General features: G+C 31.9%; 22 non-coding genes across 22 annotated transcripts; all 22 read left to right on the plus strand.

Annotated features, from left to right (window-relative positions):
* Window positions 1-391: 391 nt before the first annotated feature.
* On the plus strand, window positions 392-607 carry LOC146061239 (small nucleolar RNA U3). The gene has a single exon (XR_014470768.1). It is a non-coding gene; the product is annotated as a small nucleolar RNA U3 (small nucleolar RNA).
* A 630-nt stretch (window positions 608-1237) lies between these two features.
* On the plus strand, window positions 1238-1453 carry LOC146061353 (small nucleolar RNA U3). Its single transcript, XR_014470868.1, has one exon. It is a non-coding gene; the product is annotated as a small nucleolar RNA U3 (small nucleolar RNA).
* Window positions 1454-2083: 630 nt separating this feature from the next.
* Window positions 2084-2299, plus strand: LOC146061045 (small nucleolar RNA U3). The gene has a single exon (XR_014470602.1). It is a non-coding gene; the product is annotated as a small nucleolar RNA U3 (small nucleolar RNA).
* A 635-nt stretch (window positions 2300-2934) lies between these two features.
* On the plus strand, window positions 2935-3150 carry LOC146061077 (small nucleolar RNA U3). The gene has a single exon (XR_014470629.1). It is a non-coding gene; the product is annotated as a small nucleolar RNA U3 (small nucleolar RNA).
* A 630-nt stretch (window positions 3151-3780) lies between these two features.
* LOC146061152 (small nucleolar RNA U3) lies at window positions 3781-3996 on the plus strand. Its single transcript, XR_014470695.1, has one exon. It is a non-coding gene; the product is annotated as a small nucleolar RNA U3 (small nucleolar RNA).
* A 630-nt stretch (window positions 3997-4626) lies between these two features.
* LOC146061155 (small nucleolar RNA U3) lies at window positions 4627-4842 on the plus strand. The gene has a single exon (XR_014470697.1). It is a non-coding gene; the product is annotated as a small nucleolar RNA U3 (small nucleolar RNA).
* A 630-nt stretch (window positions 4843-5472) lies between these two features.
* LOC146061156 (small nucleolar RNA U3) lies at window positions 5473-5688 on the plus strand. Its single transcript, XR_014470698.1, has one exon. It is a non-coding gene; the product is annotated as a small nucleolar RNA U3 (small nucleolar RNA).
* Window positions 5689-6318: 630 nt separating this feature from the next.
* On the plus strand, window positions 6319-6534 carry LOC146060938 (small nucleolar RNA U3). The gene has a single exon (XR_014470507.1). It is a non-coding gene; the product is annotated as a small nucleolar RNA U3 (small nucleolar RNA).
* A 630-nt stretch (window positions 6535-7164) lies between these two features.
* LOC146060939 (small nucleolar RNA U3) lies at window positions 7165-7380 on the plus strand. The gene has a single exon (XR_014470508.1). It is a non-coding gene; the product is annotated as a small nucleolar RNA U3 (small nucleolar RNA).
* Window positions 7381-8010: 630 nt separating this feature from the next.
* Window positions 8011-8226, plus strand: LOC146060940 (small nucleolar RNA U3). Its single transcript, XR_014470509.1, has one exon. It is a non-coding gene; the product is annotated as a small nucleolar RNA U3 (small nucleolar RNA).
* A 630-nt stretch (window positions 8227-8856) lies between these two features.
* LOC146061206 (small nucleolar RNA U3) lies at window positions 8857-9072 on the plus strand. The gene has a single exon (XR_014470740.1). It is a non-coding gene; the product is annotated as a small nucleolar RNA U3 (small nucleolar RNA).
* Window positions 9073-9935: 863 nt separating this feature from the next.
* LOC146061141 (small nucleolar RNA U3) lies at window positions 9936-10151 on the plus strand. The gene has a single exon (XR_014470685.1). It is a non-coding gene; the product is annotated as a small nucleolar RNA U3 (small nucleolar RNA).
* Window positions 10152-10781: 630 nt separating this feature from the next.
* On the plus strand, window positions 10782-10997 carry LOC146061371 (small nucleolar RNA U3). The gene has a single exon (XR_014470885.1). It is a non-coding gene; the product is annotated as a small nucleolar RNA U3 (small nucleolar RNA).
* Window positions 10998-11627: 630 nt separating this feature from the next.
* LOC146061184 (small nucleolar RNA U3) lies at window positions 11628-11843 on the plus strand. The gene has a single exon (XR_014470723.1). It is a non-coding gene; the product is annotated as a small nucleolar RNA U3 (small nucleolar RNA).
* Window positions 11844-12473: 630 nt separating this feature from the next.
* On the plus strand, window positions 12474-12689 carry LOC146061207 (small nucleolar RNA U3). The gene has a single exon (XR_014470741.1). It is a non-coding gene; the product is annotated as a small nucleolar RNA U3 (small nucleolar RNA).
* Window positions 12690-13552: 863 nt separating this feature from the next.
* On the plus strand, window positions 13553-13768 carry LOC146061083 (small nucleolar RNA U3). Its single transcript, XR_014470634.1, has one exon. It is a non-coding gene; the product is annotated as a small nucleolar RNA U3 (small nucleolar RNA).
* Window positions 13769-14398: 630 nt separating this feature from the next.
* LOC146061328 (small nucleolar RNA U3) lies at window positions 14399-14614 on the plus strand. Its single transcript, XR_014470847.1, has one exon. It is a non-coding gene; the product is annotated as a small nucleolar RNA U3 (small nucleolar RNA).
* Window positions 14615-15244: 630 nt separating this feature from the next.
* LOC146061047 (small nucleolar RNA U3) lies at window positions 15245-15460 on the plus strand. The gene has a single exon (XR_014470603.1). It is a non-coding gene; the product is annotated as a small nucleolar RNA U3 (small nucleolar RNA).
* Window positions 15461-16090: 630 nt separating this feature from the next.
* LOC146061109 (small nucleolar RNA U3) lies at window positions 16091-16306 on the plus strand. Its single transcript, XR_014470657.1, has one exon. It is a non-coding gene; the product is annotated as a small nucleolar RNA U3 (small nucleolar RNA).
* A 629-nt stretch (window positions 16307-16935) lies between these two features.
* On the plus strand, window positions 16936-17151 carry LOC146061335 (small nucleolar RNA U3). Its single transcript, XR_014470853.1, has one exon. It is a non-coding gene; the product is annotated as a small nucleolar RNA U3 (small nucleolar RNA).
* Window positions 17152-17781: 630 nt separating this feature from the next.
* LOC146061299 (small nucleolar RNA U3) lies at window positions 17782-17997 on the plus strand. Its single transcript, XR_014470822.1, has one exon. It is a non-coding gene; the product is annotated as a small nucleolar RNA U3 (small nucleolar RNA).
* A 628-nt stretch (window positions 17998-18625) lies between these two features.
* Window positions 18626-18841, plus strand: LOC146061221 (small nucleolar RNA U3). Its single transcript, XR_014470752.1, has one exon. It is a non-coding gene; the product is annotated as a small nucleolar RNA U3 (small nucleolar RNA).
* Window positions 18842-19047: the final 206 nt, after the last annotated feature.

Consider the following 19047-nt stretch of genomic DNA (forward strand, 5'->3'; position numbering starts at 1 on the left):
CAAAATAGTAAAAGCTGAATTGCTTACAGTTGCAAGCCACTGATTTATTTTTGAATGCATTTTGGGAAATGATAAAATTACCAATAGATTTTCGATAGTAATATTAGTGCATTATTTTAATTGCTAAGTATTCTGTTTGATATTTAAGACCAACATCTTAGTGTATGCCAATATTATAATCTGCTAAATAATTCTATTTTAAAATGTCTCTAGACTTACAACAAACCATTTATAGTTTGTATACTTTAATCATTCAATTTGTGGAGCAGGTTATGTTTGTGAAAATTGGGTAACAATACGATTACCCACTTTCAAAAATGGTACAAAAATGTCTCCATTACTTTAAATACTGATTCTTATGGTCTAGCTAAACCATCAACAAATGGGAATTAAGACGATACTTTCAGGGATCATTTCTATAGGCAATGATGGGAGAAATGTGCTTGAAAGTGTCCAAACTCACCAACCACAATGATGAGTTAAAGGGTTCTCTTCTCAGCATGAAGGCAGTTGGCAACTCTGTTTCTTATGGATGTTGCTTGCTTTTGATGACTGTGCCACTTTTTGAAATAGAAAAAGTGGTAGGAGAGAGCTCATTCAGAGTGGTTGTTTCCAGTTTTCACTATACGTTATGGCAATTTTGTGCTGTAGTTGTGTGTGTTTGAGTAAATATGGGTCTACATATCTTTATGTTTCTGAATTTGTACGTTGATTAGTAGAGAAAAATGTTTTTGATTGTGTATTTGCATTTGACTTTTAATCTTGTACAAGTGATTTATTTTTATGAGGACTGATGCATTTAAAACAATTTTGTTTGCAGCGTATTTGTTTTAAAATGGGTATTAGCAAAATAGTAACAGCTGAATTGCTTACAGTTGCAAGCCACTGATTTATTTTTGAATGCAATGTGGGAAATGATGAAATTACCAATAGATTTTCGATAGTAATATTAGTGCATTATTTTAATTGCTAAGTATTCTGTTTGATATTTAAGACTAACATCTTTATATATGCCAATATTATAATCTGCTAAATAATTCTATTTTAAAATGTCTCTAGACTTACAACAAACCATTTATAGTTTGTATACTTTAATCATTCAATTTGTGGAGCAGGTTATGATTGTGAAAATTGGGTAACAATACGATTACCCACTTTCAAAAATGGTACAAAAATGTCTCCATTACTTTAAATACTGATTCTTATGGTTTAGCTAAACCATCAACAAATGGGAATTAAGACTATACTTTCAGGGATCATTTCTATAGGCAATGATGGGAGAAATGTGCTTGAAAGTGTCCAAACTCACCAACCACAATGATGAGTTAAAGGGCTCTCTTCTCAGCATGAAGGCAGTTGGCAACTCTGTTTCTTATGGATGTTGCTTGCTTTTGATGACTGTGCCACTTTTTGAAATAGAAAAAGTGGTAGGAGAGAGCTCATTCAGAGGTGTTGTTTCCAGTTTTCACTATACGTTATGGCAATTTTGTGCTGTAGTTGTGTGTGTTTGAGTAAATATGGGTCTACATATCTTTACGTTTCTGAATTTGAACGTTGATTAGTAGAAAAAAATGTTTTTGAATGAGTATTTGCGTTTGACTTTTAATCTTGTACAAGTGGTTTATTTTTATGAGGACTGATGCATTTAAAACAATTTTGTTTGCAGCGTATTTGTTTTAAAATGGGTATTAGCAAAATAGTAACAGCTGAATTGCTTACAGTTGCAAGCCACTGATTTAGTTTTGAATGCAATGTGGGAAATGATGAAATTACCAATAGATTTTTGATAGTAATATTAGTGCATTATTTTAATTGCTAAGTATTCTGTTTGATATTTAAGACCAACATCTTAGTGTATGCCAATATTATAATCTGCTAAATAATTCTATTTTAAAATGTCTCTAGACTTACAACAAACCATTTATAGTTTGCATACTTTAATCATTCAATTTGTGGAGCAGGTTATGATTGTGAAAATTGGGTAACAATACGATTACCCACTTTCAAAAATGGTACAAAAATGTCTCCATTACTTTAAATACTGATTCTTATGGTCTAACTAAACCATCAACAAATGGGAATTAAGACTATACTTTCAGGGATCATTTCTATAGGCAATGATGGGAGAAATGTGCTTGAAAGTGTCCAAACTCACCAACCACAATGATGAGTTTAAGGGCTCTCTTCTCAGCATGAAGGCAGTTGGCAACTCTGTTTCTTATGGATGTTGCTTGCTTTTGATGACTGTGCCACTTTTTGAAATAGAAAAAGTGGTAGGAGAGAGCTCATTCAGAGTGGTTGTTTCCAGTTTTCATTATACGTTATGGCAATTTTGTGCTGTAGTTGTGTGTGTTTGAGTAAATATGGGTCTACATATCTTTACGTTTCTGAATTTGAACGTTGATTAGTAGAGAAAAATGTTTTTGAATGAGTATTTGAATTTGAATTTGACTTTTAATCTTGTACAAGTGATTTATTTTTATGAGGACTGATGCATTTAAAACAATTTTTTTTGTAGCATATTTGTTTTAAAATGGGTATTAGCAAAATAGTAACAGCTGAATTGCTTACAGTTGCAAGCCACTGATTTATTTTTGAATGCAATGTGGGAAATGATGAAATTACCAATAGATTTTCGATAGTAATATTAGTGCATTATTTTATTGCTAAGTATTCTGTTTGATATTTAAGACCAACATCTTTATGTATGCCAATATTATAATCTGCTAAATAATTCTATTTTAAAATGTCTCCAGACTTACAACAAACCATTTATAGTTTGTATACTTTAATCATTCAATTTGTGGAGCAGGTTATGTTTGTGAAAATTGGGTAACAATACGATTACCCACTTTCAAAAATGGTACAAAAATGTCTCCATTACTTTAAATACTGATTCTTATGGTCTAGCTAAACCATCAACAAATGGGAATTAAGACTATACTTTCAGGGATCATTTCTATAGGCAATGATGGGAGAAATGTGCTTGAAAGTGTCCAAACTCACCAACCACAATGATGAGTTAAAGGGTTCTCTTCTCAGCATGAAGGCAGTTGACAACTCTGTTTCTTATGGATGTTGCTTGCTTTTGATGACTGTGCCACTTTTTGAAATAGAAAAAGTGGTAGGAGAGAGCTCATTCAGAGTGGTTGTTTCCAGTTTTCACTATACGTTATGGCAATTTTGTGCTGTAGTTGTGTGTGTTTGAGTAAATATGGGTCTACATATCTTTACGTTTCTGAATTTGAACGTTGATTAGTGGAGAAAATTGTTTTTGAATGAGTATTTGCGTTTGACTTTTAATCTTGTACAAGTGATTTATTTTTATGAGGACTGATGCATTAAAAACAATTTTGTTTGCAGCATATTTGTTTTAAAATGGGTATTAGCAAAATAGTAACAGCTGAATTGCTTACAGTTGCAAGCCACTGATTTATTTTTGAATGCAATGTGGGAAATGATGAAATTACCAATAGATTTTCGATAGTAATATTAGTGCATTATTTTAATTGCTAAGTATTCTGTTTGATATTTAAGACTAACATCTTTATGTATGCCAATATTATAATCTGCTAAATAATTCTATTTTAAAATGTCTCTAGACTTACAACAAACCATTTATAGTTTGTATACTTTAATCATTCAATTTGTGGAGCAGGTTATGATTGTGAAAATTGGGTAACAATACGATTACCCACTTTCAAAAATGGTACAAAAATGTCTCCATTACTTTAAATACTGATTCTTATGGTCTAGCTAAACCATCAACAAATGGGAATTAAGACTATACTTTCAGGGATCATTTCTATAGGCAATGATGGGAGAAATGTGCTTGAAAGTGTCCAAACTCACCAACCACAATGATGAGTTAAAGGGCTCTCTTCTCAGCATGAAGGCAGTTGGCAACTCTGTTTCTTATGGATGTTGCTTGCTTTTGATGACTGTGCCACTTTTTGAAATAGAAAAAGTGGTAGGAGAGAGCTCATCCAGAGTGGTTGTTTCCAGTTTTCGCTATACGTTATGGCAATTTTGTGCTGTAGTTGTGTGTGTTTGAGTAAATATGGGTCTACATATCTTTACATTTCTGAATTTGAACGTTGATTAGTAGAGAAAAATGTTTTTGAATGAGTATTTGCGTTTGACTTTTAATCTTGTACAAGTGATTTATTTTTATGAGGACTGATGCATTTAAAACAATTTTGTTTGCAGCATATTTGTTTTAAAATGGGTATTAGCAAAATAGTAACAGCTGAATTGCTTACAGTTGCAAGCCACTGATTTATTTTTGAATGCAATGTGGGAAATGATGAAATTACCAATAGATTTTCAATAGTAATATTAGTGCATTATTTTAATTGCTAAGTATTCTGTTTGATATTTAAGACTAACATCTTTATGTATGCCAATATTATAATCTGCTAAATAATTCTATTTTAAAATGTCTCTAGACTTACAACAAACCATTTATAGTTTGTATACTTTAATCATTCAATTTGTGGAGCAGGTTATGTTTGTGAAAATTGGGTAACAATACGATTACCCACTTTCAAAAATGGTACAAAAATGTCTCCATTACTTTAAATACTGATTCTTATGGTCTAGCTAAACCATCAACAAATGGGAATTAAGACTATACTTTCAGGGATCATTTCTATAGGCAATGATGGGAGAAATGTGCTTGAAAGTGTCCAAACTCACCAACCACAATGATGAGTTAAAGGGCTCTCTTCTCAGCATGAAAGCAGTTGGCAACTCTGTTTCTTATGGATGTTGCTTGCTTTTGATGACTGTGCTACTTTTTGAAATAGAAAAAGTGGTAGGAGAGAGCTCATTCAGAGTGGTTGTTTCCAGTTTTCGCTATACGTTATGGCAATTTTGTGCTGTAGTTGTGTGTGTTTGAGTAAATATGGGTCTACATATCTTTACGTTTCTGAATTTGAACGTTGATTATTAGAGAAAAATGTTTTTGAATGAGTATTTGCGTTTGACTTTTAATCTTGTACAAGTGATTTATTTTTATGAGGACTGATGCATTTAAAACAATTTTGTTTGCAGCGTATTTGTTTTAAAATGGGTATTAGCAAAATAGTAACAGCTGAATTGCATACAGTTGCAAGCCACTGATTTCTTTTTGAATGCAATTTGGGAAATGATAAAATTACCAATAGATTTTCGATAGTAATATTAGTGCATTATTTTAATTGCTAAGTATTCTGTTTGATATTTAAGACCAACATCTTAGTGTATGCCAATATTATAATCTGCTAAATAATTATATTTTGAAATGTCTCTAGGCTTACAACAAACCATTTATAGTTTGTATACTTTAATCATTCAATTTGTGGAGCAGGTTATGTTTGTGAAAATTGGGTAACAATACGATTACCCACTTTCAAAAATGGTACAAAAATGTCTCCATTACTTTAAATACTGATTCTTATGGTCTAGCTAAACCATCAACAAATGGGAATTAAGACTATACTATCAGGGATCATTTCTATAGGCAATGATGGGAGAAATGTGCTTGAAAGTGTCCAAACTCACCAACCACAATGATGAGTTAAAGGGCTCTCTTCTCAGCATGAAGGCAGTTGGCAACTCTGTTTCTTATGGATGTTGCTTGCTTTTGATGACTGTGCCACTTTTTGAAATAGAAAAAGTGGTAGGAGAGAGCTCATTCAGAGTGGTTGTTTCCAGTTTTCACTATACGTTATGGCAATTTTGTGCTGTAGTTGTGTGTGTTTGAGTAAATATGGGTCTACATATCTTTATGTTTCTGAATTTGTACGTTGATTAGTAGAGAAAAATGTTTTTGATTGTGTATTTGCATTTGACTTTTAATCTTGTACAAGCGATTTATTTTTATGAGGACTGATGCATTTAAAACAATTTTGTTTGCAGCGTATTTGTTTTAAAATGGGTATTAGCAAAATAGTAAAAGCTGAATTGCTTACAGTTGCAAGCCACTGATTTATTTTTGAATGCATTTTGGGAAATGATAAAAATACCAATAGATTTTCGATAGTAATATTAGTGCATTATTTTAATTGCTAAGTATTCTGTTTGATATTTAAGACCAACATCTTAGTGTATGCCAATATTATAATCTGCTAAATAATTCTATTTTAAAATGTCTCTAGACTTACAACAAACCATTTATAGTTTGTATACTTTAATCATTCAATTTGTCGAGCAGGTTATGTTTGTGAAAATTGGGTAACAATACGATTACCCACTTTCAAAAATGGTACAAAAATGTCTCCATTACTTTAAATACTGATTCTTATGGTCTAGCTAAACCATCAACAAATGGGAATTAAGACTATACTTTCAGGGATCATTTCTATAGGCAATGATGGGAGTAATGTGCTTGAAAGTGTCCAAACTCACCAACCACAATGATGAGTTAAAGGGCTCTCTTCTCAGCATGAAGGCAGTTGGCAACTCTGTTTCTTATGGATGTTGCTTGCTTTTGATGACTGTGCCACTTTTTTAAATAGAAAAAGTGGTAGGAGAGAGCTCATTCAGAGTGGTTGTTTCCAGTTTTCACTATATGTTATGGCAATTTTGTGCTGTAGTTGTGTGTGTTTGAGTAAATATGGGTCTACATATCTTTATGTTTCTGAATTTGAACGTTGATTAGTAGAGAAAAATGTTTTTGAATGAGTATTTGCGTTTGACTTTTAATCTTGTACAAGTGATTTATTTTTATGAGGACTGATGCATTTAAAACAATTTTGTTTGCAGCATATTTGTTTTAAAATGGGTATTAGCAAAATAGTAACAGCTGAATTGCTTACAGTTGCAAGCCACTGATTTATTTTTGAATGCAATGTGGGAAATGATGAAATTACCAATAGATTTTCGATAGTAATATTAGTGCATTATTTTAATTGCTAAGTATTCTGTTTGATATTTAAGACTAACATCTTTATGTATGCCAATATTATAATCTGCTAAATAATTATATTTTAAAATGTCTCTAGACTTACAACAAACCATTTATAGTTTGTATACTTTAATCATTCAATTTGTGGAGCAGGTTATGATTGTGAAAATTGGGTAACAATACGATTACCCACTTTCAAAAATGGTACAAAAATGTCTCCATTACTTTAAATACTGATTCTTATGGTTTAGCTAAACCATCAACAAATGGGAATTAAGACTTTACTTTCAGGGGTCATTTCTATAGGCAATGATGGGAGAAATGTGCTTGAAAGTGTCCAAACTCACCAACCACAATGATGAGTTAAAGGGCTCTCTTCTCAGCATGAAGGCAGTTGGCAACTCTGTTTCTTATGGATGTTGCTTGCTTTTGATGACTGTGCCACTTTTTGAAATAGAAAAAGTGGTAGGAGAGAGCTCATTCAGAGTGGTTGTTTCCAGTTTTCACTATACGTTGTGGCAATTTTGTGCTGTAGTTGTGTGTGTTTGAGTAAATATGGGTCTACATATCTTTACGTTTCTGAATTTGAACGTTGATTAGTAGAGAAAAATGTTTTTGAATGAGTATTTGCGTTTGACTTTTAATCTTGTACAAGTGATTTATTTTTATGAGGACTGATGCATTTAAAACAATTTTGTTTGCAGCGTATTTGTTTTAAAATGGGTATTAGCAAAATAGTAACAGCTGAATTGCTTACAGTTGCAAGCCACTGATTTATTTTTGAATGCAATGTGGGAAATTATGAAATTACCAATAGATTTTCGATAGTAATATTAGTGCATTATTTTAATTGCTAAGTATTCTGTTTGATATTTAAGACCAACATCTTTATGTATGCCAATATTATAATCTGCTAAATAATTCTATTTTAAAATTTCTCTAGACTTACAACAAACCATTTATAGTTTGTATACTTTAATCATTCAATTTGTGGAGCAGGTTATGATTGTGAAAATTGGGTAACAATACGATTACCCACTTTCAAAAATGGTACAAAAATGTCTCCATTACTTTAAATACTGATTCTTATGGTTTAGCTAAACCATCAACAAATGGGAATTAAGACTATACTTTCAGGGATCATTTCTATAGGCAATGATGGGAGAAATGTGCTTGAAAGTGTCCAAACTCACCAACCACAATGATGAGATAAAGGGCTCTCTTCTCAGCATGAAGGCAGTTGGCAACTCTGTTTCTTATGGATGTTGCTTGCTTTTGATGACTGTGCCGCTTTTTTAAATAGAAAAAGTGGTAGGAGAGAGCTCATTCAGAGTGGTTGTTTCCAGTTTTCACTATACGTTATGGCAATTTTGTGCTGTAGTTGTGTGTGTTTGAGTAAATATGGGTCTACATATCTTTACGTTTCTGAATTTGAACGTTGATTAGTAGAGAAAAATGTTTTTGAATGAGTATTTGCGTTTGACTTTTAATCTTGTAAAAGTGATTTATTTTTATGAGGACTGATGCATTTAAAACAATTTTGTTTGCAGCGTATTTGTTTTAAAATGGGTATTAGCAAAATAGTAACAGCTGAATTGCTTACAGTTGCAAGCCACTGATTTATTTTTGAATGCAATGTGGGAAATTATGAAATTACCAATAGATTTTCGATAGTAATATTAGTGCATTATTTTAATTGCTAAGTATTCTGTTTGATATTTAAGACCAACATCTTTATGTATGCCAATATTATAATCTGCTAAATAATTCAATTTTAAAATGTCTCTAGACTTACATCAAACCATTTATAGTTTGTATACTTTAATCATTCAATTTGTGGAGCAGGTTATGTTTGTGAAAATTGGGTAACAATACGATTACCCACTTTCAAAAATGGTACAAAAATGTCTCCATTACTTTAAATACTGATTCTTATGGTCTAGCTAAACCATCAACAAATGGGAATTAAGACTATACTTTCAGGGATCACTTCTATAGGCAATGATGGGAGAAATGTGCTTGAAAGTGTCCAAACTCACCAACCACAATGATGAGTTAAAGGGCTCTCTTCTCAGCATGAAGGCAGTTGGCAACTCTGTTTCTTATGGATGTTGCTTGCTTTTGATGACTGTGCCACTTTTTGAAATAGAAAAAGTGGTAGGAGAGAGCTCATTCAGAGTGGTTGTTTCCAGTTTTCACTATACGTTATGGCAATTTTGTGCTGTAGTTGTGTGTCTTTGAGTAAATATGGGTCTACATATCTTTACGTTTCTGAATTTGAACGTTGATTAGTAGTGAAAAATGTTTTTGAATGAGTATTTGCGTTTGACTTTTAATCTTGTACAAGTGATTTATTTTTATGAGGACTGATGCATTTAAAACAATTTTGTTTGCAGCGTATTTGTTTTAAAATGGGTGTTTCCAGTTTTCACTATACGTTATGGCAATTTTGTGCTGTAGTTGTGTGTGTTTGAGTAAACATGGGTCTACATATCTTTACGTTTCTGAATTTGAACGTTGATTAGTAGTGAAATATGTTTTTGAATGAGTATTTGCGTTTGACTTTTAATCTTGTACAAGTGATTTATTTTTATGAGGACTGATGCATTTAAAACAATTTTGTTTGCAGCGTATTTGTTTTAAAATGGGTATTAGCAAAATAGTAACAGCTGAATTGCTTACAGTTGCAAGCCACTGAATTATTTTTGAATGCAATTTGGGAAATGATAAAATTACCAATAGATTTTCGATAGTAATATTAGTGCATTATTTTAATTGCTAAGTATTCTGTTTGATATTTAAGACCAACATCTTAGTGTATGCCAATATTATAATCTGCTAAATAATTCTATTTTAAAATGTCTCTAGACTTACAACAAACCATTTATAGTTTGTATACTTTAATCATTCAATTTGTGGAGCAGGTTATGTTTGTGAAAATTGGGTAACAATACGATTACCCACTTTCAAAAATGGTACAAAAATGTCTCCATTACTTTAAATACTGATTCTTATGGTCTAGCTAAACCATCAACAAATGGGAATCAAGACTATACTTTTAGGGATCATTTCTACAGGCAATGATGGGAGAAATGTGCTTGAAAGTGTCCAAACTCACCAACCACAATGATGAGTTAAAGGGCTCTCTTCTCAGCATGAAGGCAGTTGGCAACTCTGTTTCTTATGGATGTTGCTTGCTTTTGATGACTGTGCCACTTTTTGAAATAGAAAAAGTGGTAGGAGAGAGCTCATTCAGAGTGGTTGTTTCCAGTTTTCACTATACGTTGTGGCAATTTTGTGCTGTAGTTGTGTGTGTTTGAGTAAATATGGGTCTACATATCTTTACGTTTCTGAATTTGAACGTTGATTAGTAGAGAAAAATGTTTTTGAATGAGTATTTGCGTTTGACTTTTAATCTTGTACAAGTGATTTATTTTTATGAGGACTGATGCATTTAAAACAATTTTGTTTGCAGCGTATTTGTTTTAAAATGGGTATTAGCAAAATAGTAACAGCTGAATTGCTTACAGTTGCAAGCCACTGATTTATTTTTGAATGCAATGTGGGAAATTATGAAATTACCAATAGATTTTCGATAGTAATATTAGTGCATTATTTTAATTGCTAAGTATTCTGTTTGATATTTAAGACCAACATCTTTATGTATGCCAATATTATAATCTGCTAAATAATTCTATTTTAAAATGTCTCTAGACTTACAACAAACCATTTATAGTTTGTATACTTTAATCATTCAATTTGTGGAGCAGGTTATGATTGTGAAAATTGGGTAACAATACGATTACCCACTTTCAAAAATGGTACAAAAATGTCTCCATTACTTTAAATACTGATTCTTATGGTTTAGCTAAACCATCAACAAATGGGAATTAAGACTATACTTTCAGGGATCATTTCGATAGGCAGTGATGGGAGAAATGTGCTTGAAAGTGTCCAAACTCACCAACCACAATGATGAGTTAAAGGGCTCTCTTCTCAGCATGAAGGCAGTTGGCAACTCTGTTTCTTATGGATGTTGCTTGCTTTTGATGACTGTGCCACCTTTTGAAATAGAAAAAGTGGTAGGAGAGAGCTCATCCAGAGTGGTTGTTTCCAGTTTTCACTATACGTTATGGCAATTTTGTGCTGTAGTTGTGTGTGTTTGAGTAAATATGGGTCTACATATCTTTACGTTTCTGAATTTGAACGTTGATTAGTAGAGAAAAATGTTTTTGATTATGTATTTGCATTTGACTTTTAATCTTGTACAAGTGATTTATTTTTATGAGGACTGATGCATTTAAAACAATTTTGTTTGCAGCGTATTTGTTTTAAAATGGGTATTAGCAAAATAGTAAAAGCTGAATTGCGTACAGTTGCAAGCCACTGATTTATTTTTGAATGCATTTTGGGAAATGATAAAATTACCAATAGATTTTCGATAGTAATATAAGTGCATTATTTTAATTGCTAAGTATTCTGTTTGATATTTAAGACCAACATCTTAGTGTATGCCAATATTATAATCTGCTAAATAATTCTATTTTAAAATGTCTCTAGACTTACAACAAACCATTTATAGTTTGTATACTTTAATCATTCAATTTGTGGAGCAGGTTATGTTTGTGAAAATTGGGTAACAATACGATTACCCACTTTCAAAAATGGTACAAAAATGTCTCCATTACTTTAAATACTGATTCTTATGGTCTAGCTAAACCATCAACAAATGGGAATTAAGACTATACTTTCAGGGATCATTTCTATAGGCAATGATGGGAGTAATGTGCTTGAAAGTGTCCAAACTCACCAACCACAATGATGAGTTAAAGGGCTCTCTTCTCAGCATGAAGGCAGTTGGCAACTCTGTTTCTTATGGATGTTGCTTGCTTTTCATGACTGTGCCACTTTTTTAAATAGAAAAAGTGGTAGGAGAGAGCTCATTCAGAGTGGTTGTTTCCAGTTTTCACTATATGTTATGGCAATTTTGTGCTGTAGTTGTGTGTGTTTGAGTAAATATGGGTCTACATATCTTTATGTTTCTGAATTTGAACGTTGATTAGTAGAGAAAAATGTTTTTGAATGAGTATTTGCGTTTGACTTTTAATCTTGTACAAGTGATTTATTTTTATGAGGACTGATGCATTTAAAACAATTTTGTTTGCAGCGTATTTGTTTTAAAATGGGTATTAGCAAAATAGTAACAGCTGAATTGCTTACAGTTGCAAGCCACTGATTTATTTTTGAATGCAATGTGGGAAATTATGAAATTACCAATAGATTTTCGATAGTAATATTAGTGCATTATTTTAATTGCTAAGTATTCTGTTTGATATTTAAGACCAACATCTTTATGTATGCCAATATTATAATCTGCTAAATAATTCAATTTTAAAATGTCTCTAGACTTACATCAAACCATTTATAGTTTGTATACTTTAATCATTCAATTTGTGGAGCAGGTTATGTTTGTGAAAATTGGGTAACAATACGATTACCCACTTTCAAAAATGGTACAAAAATGTCTCCATTACTTTAAATACTGATTCTTATGGTCTAGCTAAACCATCAACAAATGGGAATTAAGACTATACTTTCAGGGATCACTTCTATAGGCAATGATGGGAGAAATGTGCTTGAAAGTGTCCAAACTCACCAACCACAATGATGAGTTAAAGGGCTCTCTTCTCAGCATGAAGGCAGTTGGCAACTCTGTTTCTTATGGATGTTGCTTGCTTTTGATGACTGTGCCACTTTTTGAAATAGAAAAAGTGGTAGGAGAGAGCTCATTCAGAGTGGTTGTTTCCAGTTTTCACTATACGTTATGGCAATTTTGTGCTGTAGTTGTGTGTCTTTGAGTAAATATGGGTCTACATATCTTTACGTTTCTGAATTTGAACGTTGATTAGTAGTGAAAAATGTTTTTGAATGAGTATTTGCGTTTGACTTTTAATCTTGTACAAGTGATTTATTTTTATGAGGACTGATGCATTTAAAACAATTTTGTTTGCAGCGTATTTGTTTTAAAATGGGTGTTTCCAGTTTTCACTATACGTTATGGCAATTTTGTGCTGTAGTTGTGTGTGTTTGAGTAAACATGGGTCTACATATCTTTACGTTTCTGAATTTGAACGTTGATTAGTAGTGAAATATGTTTTTGAATGAGTATTTGCGTTTGACTTTTAATCTTGTACAAGTGATTTATTTTTATGAGGACTGATGCATTTAAAACAATTTTGTTTGCAGCGTATTTGTTTTAAAATGGGTATTAGCAAAATAGTAACAGCTGAATTGCTTACAGTTGCAAGCCACTGAATTATTTTTGAATGCAATTTGGGAAATGATAAAATTACCAATAGATTTTCGATAGTAATATTAGTGCATTATTTTAATTGCTAAGTATTCTGTTTGATATTTAAGACCAACATCTTAGTGTATGCCAATATTATAATCTGCTAAATAATTCTATTTTAAAATGTCTCTAGACTTACAACAAACCATTTATAGTTTGTATACTTTAATCATTCAATTTGTGGAGCAGGTTATGTTTGTGAAAATTGGGTAACAATACGATTACCCACTTTCAAAAATGGTACAAAAATGTCTCCATTACTTTAAATACTGATTCTTATGGTCTAGCTAAACCATCAACAAATGGGAATTAAGACTATACTTTCAGGGATCATTTCTATAGGCAATGATGGGAGAAATGTGCTAGAAAGTGTCCAAACTCACCAACCACAATGATGAGTTAAAGGGCTCTCTTCTTAGCATGAAGGCAGTTGGCAACTCTGTTTCTTATGGATGTTGCTTGCTTTTGATGACTGTGCCACTTTTTGAAATAGAAAAAGTGGTAGGAGAGAGCTCATTCAGAGTGGTTGTTTCCAGTTTTCACTATACGTTGTGGCAATTTTGTGCTGTAGTTGTGTGTGTTTGAGTAAATATGGGTCTACATATCTTTACGTTTCTGAATTTGAACGTTGATTAGTAGAGAAAAATGTTTTTGAATGAGTATTTGCATTTGACTTTTAATCTTGTACAAGTGATTTATTTTTATGAGGACTGATGCATTTAAAACAATTTTGTTTGCAGCGTATTTGTTTTAAAATGGGTATTAGCAAAATAGTAACAGCTGAATTGCTTACAGTTGCAAGCCACTGATTTATTTTTGAATGCAATGTGGGAAATTATGAAATTACCAATAGATTTTCGATAGTAATATTAGTGCATTATTTTAATTGCTAAGTATTCTGTTTGATATTTAAGACCAACATCTTTATGTATGCCAATATTATAATCTGCTAAATAATTCTATTTTAAAATGTCTCTAGACTTACAACAAACCATTTATAGTTTGTATACTTTAATCATTCAATTTGTGGAGCAGGTTATGATTGTGAAAATTGGGTAACAATACGATTACCCACTTTCAAAAATGGTACAAAAATGTCTCCATTACTTTAAATACTGATTCTTATGGTTTAGCTAAACCATCAACAAATGGGAATTAAGACTATACTTTCAGGGATCATTTCGATAGGCAGTGATGGGAGAAATGTGCTTGAAAGTGTCCAAACTCACCAACCACAATGATGAGTTAAAGGGCTCTCTTCTCAGCATGAAGGCAGTTGGCAACTCTGTTTCTTATGGATGTTGCTTGCTTTTGATGACTGTGCCACTTTTTGAAATAAAAAAAGTGGTAGGAGAGAGCTCATCCAGAGTGGTTGTTTCCAGTTTTCACTATACGTTATGGCAATTTTGTGCTGTAGTTGTGTGTGTTTGAGTAAATATGGGTCTACATATCTTTACGTTTCTGAATTTGAACGTTGATTAGTAGAGAAAAATGTTTTTGATTATGTATTTGCATTTGACTTTTAATCTTGTACAAGTGATTTATTTTTATGAGGACTGATGCATTTAAAACAATTTTGTTTGCAGCGTATTTGTTTTAAAATGGGTATTAGCAAAATAGTAAAAGCTGAATTGCGTACAGTTGCAAGCCACTGATTTATTTTTGAATGCATTTTGGGAAATGATAAAATTACCAATAGATTTTCGATAGTAATATTAGTGCATTATTTTAATTGCTAAGTATTCTGTTTGATATTTAAGACCAACATCTTAGTGTATGCCAATATTATAATCTGCTAAATAATTATATTTTGAAATGTCTCTAGACTTACAACAAACCATTTATAGTTTGTATACTTTAATCATTCAATTTGTGGAGCAGGTTATGTTTGTGAAAATTGGGTAACAATACGATTACCCACTTTCAAAAATGGTACAAAAATGTCTCCATTACTTTAAATACTGATTCTTATGGTCTAGCTAAACCATCAACAAATGGGAATTAAGACTATACTTTCAGGGATCATTTCTATAGGCAATGATGGGAGAACTGTGCTTGAAAGTGTCCAAACTCACCAACCACAATGATGAGTTAAAGGGCTCTCTTCTCAGCATGAAGGCAGTTGGCAACTCTGTTTCTTATGGATGTTGCTTGCTTTTGATGACTGTGCCACTTTTTGAAATAGAAAAAGTGGTAGGAGAGAGCTCATTCAGAGTGGTTGTTTCCAGTTTTCACTATACGTTATGGCAATTTTGTGCTGTAGTTGTGTGTGTTTGAGTAAATATGGGTCTACATATCTTTACGTTTCTGAATTTGAACGTTGATTAGTAGAGAAAAATGTTTTTGAATGAGTATTTGCGTTTGACTTTTAATCTTGTACAAGTGATTTATTTTTATGAGGACTGATGCATTTAAAACAATTTTGTTTGCAGCATATTTGTTTTAAAATGGGTATTAGCAAAATAGTAACAGCTGAATTGCTTACAGTTGCAAGCCACTGATTTATTTTTGAATGCAATTTGGGAAATGATAAAATTACCAATAGATTTTCAATAGTAATATTAGTGCATTATTTTAATTGCTAAGTATTCTGTTTGATATTTAAGACCAACATCTTAGTGTATGCCAATATTATAATCTGCTAAATAATTATATTTTAAAATGTCTCTAGACTTACAACAAACCATTTATAGTTTGTATACTTTAATCATTCAATTTGTGGAGCAGGTTATGTTTGTGAAAATTGGGTAACAATACGATTACCCACTTTCAAAAATGATACAAAAATGTCTCCATTACTTTAAATACTGATTCTTATGGTCTAGCTAAACCATCAACAAATGGGAATTAAGACTATACTTTCAGGGATCATTTCTATAGGCAATGATGGGAGAAATGTGCTTGAAAGTGTCCAAACTCACCAACCACAATGATGAGTTAAAGGGTTCTCTTCTCAGCATGAAGGCAGTTGGCAACTCTGTTTCTTATGGATGTTGCTTGCTTTTGATGACTGTGCCACTTTTTGAAATAGAAAAAGTGGTAGGAGAGAGCTCATTCAGAGTGGTTGTTTCCAGTTTTCACTATACGTTATGGCAATTTTGTGCTGTAGTTGTGTGTGTTTGAGTAAATATGGGTCTACATATCTTTACGTTTCTGAATTTGAACGTTGATTAGTAGAGAAAAATGTTTTTGATTATGTATTTTCATTTGACTTTTAATCTTGTATAAGTGATTTATTTTTATGAGGACTGATGCATTTAAAACAATTTTTTTGTAGCATATTTGTTTTAAAATGGGTATTAGCAAAATAGTAACAGCTGAATTGCTTACAGTTGCAAGCCACTGATTTATTTTTGAATGCAATGTGGGAAATGATGAAATTACCAATAGATTTTCGATAGTAATATTAGTGCATTATTTTAATTGCTAAGTATTCTGTTTGATATTTAAGACCAACATCTTTATGTATGCCAATATTATAATCTGCTAAATAATTCTATTTTAAAATGTCTCCAGACTTACAACAAACCATTTATAGTTTGTATACTTTAATCATTCAATTTGTGGAGCAGGTTATGTTTGTGAAAATTGGGTAACAATACGATTACCCACTTTCAAAAATGGTACAAAAATGTCTCCATTACATTAAATACTGATTCTTATGGCCTAGCTAAACCATCAACAAATGGGAATTAAGACTATAATTTCAGGGATCATTTCTATAGGCAATGATGGGAGAAATGTGCTTGAAAGTGTCCAAACTCACCAACCACAATGATGAGTTAAAGGGTTCTCTTCTCAGCATGAAGGCAGTTGGCAACTCTGTTTCTTATGGATGTTGCTTGCTTTTGATGACTGTGCCACTTTTTGAAATAGAAAAAGTGGTAGGAGAGAGCTCATTCAGAGTGGTTGTTTCCAGTTTTCACTATACGTTATGGCAATTTTGTGCTGTAGTTGTGTGTGTTTGAGTAAATATGGGTCTACATATCTTTACGTTTCTGAATTTGAACGTTGATTAGTAGAGAAAAATGTTTTTGATTGAGTATTTGCATTTGACTTTTAATCTTGTACAAGTGATTTATTTTTATGAGGACTGATGCATTTAAAACAATTTTGTTTGCAGCGTATTTGTTTTAAAATGGGTATTAGCAAAATAGTAAAAGCTGAATTGCTTACAGTTGCAAGCCACTGATTTATTTTTGAATGCATTTTGGGAAATGATAAAATTACCAATAGATTTTCGATAGTAATATTAGTGCATTATTTTAATTGCTAAGTATTCTGTTTGATATTTAAGACCAACATCTTAGTGTATGCCAATATTATAATCTGCTAAATAATTCTATTTTAAAATGTCTCTAGACTTACAACAAACCATTTATAGTTTGTATACTTTAATCATTAAATTTGTGGAGCAGGTTATGTTTGTGAAAATTGGGTAACAATACGATTACCCACTTTCAAAAATGGTACAAAAATGTCTCCATTACTTTAAATACTGATTCTTATGGTCTAGCTAAACCATCAACAAATGGGAATTAAGATTATACTTTTAGGGATCATTTCTATAGGCAATGATGGGAGAAATGTGCTTGAAAGTGTCCAAACTCACCAACCACAATGATGAGTTAAAGGGCTCTCTTCTCAGCATGAAGGCAGTTGGCAACTCTGTTTCTTATGGATGTTGCTTGCTTTTGATGACTGTGCCACTTTATGAAATAGAAAAAGTGGTAGGAGAGAGCTCATCCAGAGTGGTTGTTTCCAGTTTTCACTATACGTTATGGCAATTTTGTACTGTAGTTGTGTGTTTGAGTAAATATGGGTCTACATATCTTTACGTTTCTGAATTTGAACGTTGATTAGTAGAGAAAAATGTTTTTGAATGAGTATTTGCGTTTGACTTTTAATCTTGTACAAGTGATTTATTTTTATGAGGACTGATGCATTTAAAACATTTTTTTTGTAGCATATTTGTTTTAAAATGGGTATTAGCAAAATAGTAACAGCTGAATTGCTTACAGTTGCAAGCCACTGATTTATTTTTGAATGCAATGTGGGAAATGATGAAATTACCAATAGATTTTCGATAGTAATATTAGTGCATTATTTTAATTGCTAAGTATTCTGTTTGATATTTAAGACCAACATCTTTATGTATGACAATATTATAATCTGCTAAATAATTCTATTTTAAAATGTCTCCAGACTTGCACTCAAACCATTTATAGTTTGTATACTTTAATCATTCAATTTGTGGAGCAGGTTATGTTTGTGAAAATTGGGTAACAATACGATTACCCACTTTCAAAAATGGTACAAAAATGTCTCCATTACTTTAAATACTGATTATTATGGTCTAGCTAAACCATCAACAAATGGGAATTAAGACTATACTTTCAGGGATCATTTCTATAGGCAATGATGGGAGAAATGTGCTTGAAAGTGTCCAAACTCACCAACCACAATGATGAGTTAAAGGGATCTCTTCTCAGCATGAAGGCAGTTGGCAACTCTGTTTCTTATGGATGTTGCTTGCTTTTGATGACTGTGCCACTTTTTGAAATAGAAAAAGTGGTAGGAGAGAGCTCATTCAGAGTGGTTGTTTCCAGTTTTCACTATATGTTATGGCAATTTTGTGCTGTAGTTGTGTGTGTTTGAGTAAATATGGGTCTACATATCTTTACGTTTCTGAATTTGAACGTTGATTAGTAGAGAAAAATCTTGTACAAGTGATTTATTTTTATGAGGACTGATGCATTTAAAACAATTTTGTTTGCAGCGTATTTGTTTTAAAATGGGTATTAGC

The sequence above is a fragment of the Crinia signifera genome, chromosome 2 (genome assembly GCF_055691185.1).
Source record: "Crinia signifera chromosome 2, ASM5569118v1, whole genome shotgun sequence".
Lineage (NCBI taxonomy): Eukaryota > Metazoa > Chordata > Amphibia > Anura > Myobatrachidae > Crinia > Crinia signifera.